Source organism: Micropterus salmoides, unplaced genomic scaffold (genome assembly GCF_014851395.1).
Source record: "Micropterus salmoides isolate LMB-PRFRI ecotype aquatic unplaced genomic scaffold, ASM1485139v1 Ms_hic_scaffold_4135, whole genome shotgun sequence".
Taxonomy (NCBI): domain Eukaryota; kingdom Metazoa; phylum Chordata; class Actinopteri; order Centrarchiformes; family Centrarchidae; genus Micropterus; species Micropterus salmoides.
In genome coordinates this window covers 20,314-24,320 of record NW_024043524.1, presented here as the reverse complement: position 1 = coordinate 24,320, position 4,007 = coordinate 20,314, and the positions used below count along the sequence as shown (strand labels likewise).

Here is a 4,007-nt window from a genome sequence, read left to right as displayed (position 1 = left end):
CCCCCCCCCCCCCCCCCCCCCCCCCCCCGCTATTAAAAACCAAGGAACAGAAACAAAAGGTCCTTATGGTAAGTTATAAAAAACCGCCGTGCCGTGCTGCTGTGATGGCTGTCTTAACATCGACGCCAGCCCTGCTTGTTCACATGTTCATGGATCTTTGCTCTGTGTCAAGGTAAGAGGGTGTGTATGTACAGTTTCACATATTAGGCCATACAACAGCATAAAACAGATACGACAATAGACCTCTTATTATACAGCTGTCTGTCATTCGTATCGTTAGTACTGATGTTTTTAAGGGAAGCTGAGAGGTGGATCAGCAGGTAGATGACTGATTACCTTTGATTATATGAAATGATCGTTAGGAAAGAAATGTGGGAAATTTCTGTATTACTGTAGTTTCCACAGCAATTACTCGTGATAACTTATTATAATTACTGTTTTTATAACTTATATTTTTACTTATATAACTTATATTTTTAATCCTTGCGAAATATTCATTATATTGATTAAAATAAATACGTTCTTGCTCTCTTCTCACTCTGACGTCCATGAAAAAGCATTTAAGCACGATGTCTGTGTTTCTTCTACTTCATTTTGATGCATATGCTTTCATAATGTTTGACTTCATTTTAAATGATTCTTAAATTCATTTTATTATTGTTTTTTAAGTTTTTTTTAGTCGACTATGTAACAACTGACTACAGATAAAAACAGTATTTTGGCAAACGCACATTTGCGTCTACAGCTTCCATCCAGTACAGGTTTTATTATATGATAGTATTATTATTTTATATCTTCAGAACAACTGGAGACATTGAAGCCTGGAGAGGACGCCACTCTTCAGTGTCGGGGTTACAGAGGTGCTGTCATCACAGTGATAGAGTGGAGCAGATCTGACCTGGAGCCAGATGATGGTTATGTCTTCTACTTCAGAGAAGGTCGCTTGTATGAAAACTACCAGCATTCACTGTTTCGTGGTCGAGTGGAGCTCAGAGATCCAGAAATGAAGGACGGAGACTCTTCTGTGATTCTGAAGAACGTCAGCATCAACGACACTGGAACATACGAGTGTCGGATTGGAGAGGAAAACACAAGACGTAGAAAGAGAGACGCAGGCAAACCTGATCCCAGCAGCATCATCAGGCTGACAGTGACAGAGCCAGGTGAGTGTGTAGAGCCAGAGACACAGGACACATCAGGACACATCACATTAATCTCAAGTGCATCACTGCAAAGAGTTATATTTGATTTGTTTGATCATTCACTGTCTTGTTAAAATCTGTGTTCATTGTCTGACATACAAAAGCCCCACAAACAACTTTATTTATTTATTAGAAAGATTTTCTTTTTTTTATTTCAATTAAAGTCAGAGAGAGACGGAGAGTCTGTCAGAAAGAAACATGTTTTACATGTGAGGCTGGTCTTTCCTGTGTTTAGTCCAAATAGACGACAAAAACATAAAACATAATAAACACGTAGTCTAGGTTCGGACAATAAACTGCACTAAAGTCTCTAATGAAGCAAGCAAAGGAAAATAAAGCCTGATGAAAGCCGCCGGCGGCTCCGCGAGTAAAATCAGCTGATGAATGTCCCGAATTTTTGGTCCCCTAATCAAGCCTGTCACAAAGAGACTACATCTGATATCAGCAGCTGGAGCATTGAATTGATATGATGGAACGCGGTGATCTATTGGTGAAGAGTGATGGGACTTGCATAAATAAACTGTATGCAGTTGTGTCAAAGGATATCAGATGAGGAAATAAACTGAAAGCCTAAAACTGAGCGGACTTTGCAAACATTTAGCCTAATAAATCCAAAGACACAATGATCATATTCTGGGTTATTCAATAATGAATTCACAATCAGAATCAATAAATATAAGCTGATCCAGCTGTGATCAGCTGCCGCCGGCATCAGAAATGGACGTCGCTTCAGACGAAATGACGTCTCATGTCTCTTAAAACATATTTCCTCGTTCCTTCTCTCCTAGCTTGGTTTCCTTGCATCTCTCTATGAATCACATCATTACATCACAGATCAGATGTTTGTGTTTTAGAAAGATGTTTCTGATGAGACTTTAGAGGAAACAGCTGCTACGAGTCATGTGGTCAAAGTGCAGTAGATAATGTCTGACATTCTGTTCACCTGCTGACAGCTGATACCTCACACCTGTTTCTGCTCTGCAGGTCACACAGCTGGACACAAGGAGGGAGGAGACAAGGAGGGAGGAAACAAGGAGGGAAATTTTGCACTGAAAATTGGTCTGCCAGTTGGTGTGCTTCTTCTAAATGGTGTTTTTCTTGTTAGTTTTATGATCTTTAGAAAACATAACAGACAAACACACCATAATTCATTCCAACATCCTGCTGAACAGGAGATATAACTATGACAAAATAATGAGGTATAATAAAATACATACAAAGCGACCTGGTTTCAAAAATACTTTCATTAAATCTTAAATTTGCTCTGATGTTCTGTGTGTCTGTGTGTGAATATGGTGGCTCATAGGTTTCAGGCCTAATACAAAAGCCACAAAACAAATTCAAAAACCACAACGGAAATACAAAAGGCCACAACGGAAGTTGACAACGAAGAGACGCTTAGTAACAGTGGATTACTTTCCGCAGAATACAGCTACACAGCAGTACAGCGGCAGTGTAGCCATCCCACATTCAGGACGTATTTACGCATAATAGCGTCTGCCAAATTAGTAAATGTAGGCTTACATGGAAGAAGAACTTCTTACCCGTTTGATAAATAAGTAATACTTTGTTCTGGTCAAATAATATACAGCGGGATATTTGTGTGAATTAAACAGCTATATATATATATATATATATATATATAATATAACTAGCTAGTGTTGAAGTGCAACGACTTCCCGGAGTTGGTTGATGAGGGAAGAACTGAGAGGAGTCTGAGAAGTCTGTTGAATACCAAATATTTATTATAGAAATACAAACATATCTGGAGACATGCACAGCACAACGGCCTAACAGCAAGTCTGCGGTTCTTCAACCAAGCCTGAGTATATCTTCAGGAGACCGCACCCCTGCTGTATCTTTTAGAGATATCCATACATGGTGAAGTCAGTTTATGTAGCATATTCTAGTGCACCTTAACGTATTAACTGTATTAAGGAAAGTGTGAAGTGTGTCAGAGTGTATTGCTATCAGGGCCCGGTTTCCTATCATTGAGCACAAGCTTCTGACTGTCTTAACTGCTGAATTAATAAGATAAGCATGTTACACAATATTGAGTATCATATGAGCAATCATAAGTAATAAGTAAGCATATAAGAGAATCATATCCTGCGATATCACTGTAGGGTTGTGTTGTATATCCACAGTTAACTAGAAAATGTATTGATTGAAAAAGATGTTTTAATCGTAGCTTCTAAACTGTAAAACTTTGACATTTAAAACTTCAGGATGTGTTAAAGTACTAACTAATGTTTTGTCTGATCATGACCATGACACATGGAACAATAAACACAACTCGTCATTAAAATCATCCTGGCTCTCCCCTACATTTTAGTCTTTTTGTTACTAACTCGACTTCTTCCCTTTCCTGTAGTCTTGTGCTTTCTCGTCCCTTTCCTCTCTCCTCCTATCACTTCCTGCAGGTTTTCTGGCTCTGGAGCTGTGGAGTCTGGATCTGTGGCTGCGGGTCACCTGCTGCCCCGTGTTCCTGCTCGACACCCTCTGCTGCAACGACTATTGTTACTAGTCCTATTGTTATTATTACTGTTATTATCATTATTATTATCATTATGATTACTCTCTCTCTCTCTCTCTCTCTCTCATGACTCCCTGTCTGGTTTCCGCCACCACAGCCTTTTAACTCTCGTGTTACATTCAGCAACAGTCCCAGCTCATTATTGATCCATGCACGCTCGTTCTTCATGAATGGTTATGATTATTGACAATTTGGTACTTAGCATTAACAAATCATAGACTGACCACCATGTAGAGCATTTTTCTTTCACAATAATTTAATAAATCAAA

The 4,007-nt window shown here is 39.0% G+C and overlaps 1 long non-coding RNA gene across 1 annotated transcript; it reads left to right on the top strand.

Annotated features, from left to right (window-relative positions):
* Positions 1 to 103: 103 nt before the first annotated feature.
* Positions 104 to 3,513, top strand: LOC119887351. Its single transcript, XR_005441697.1, has 3 exons — positions 104 to 172; positions 801 to 1,163; positions 2,187 to 3,513. It is a non-coding gene; the product is annotated as an uncharacterized LOC119887351 (long non-coding RNA).
* Positions 3,514 to 4,007: the final 494 nt, after the last annotated feature.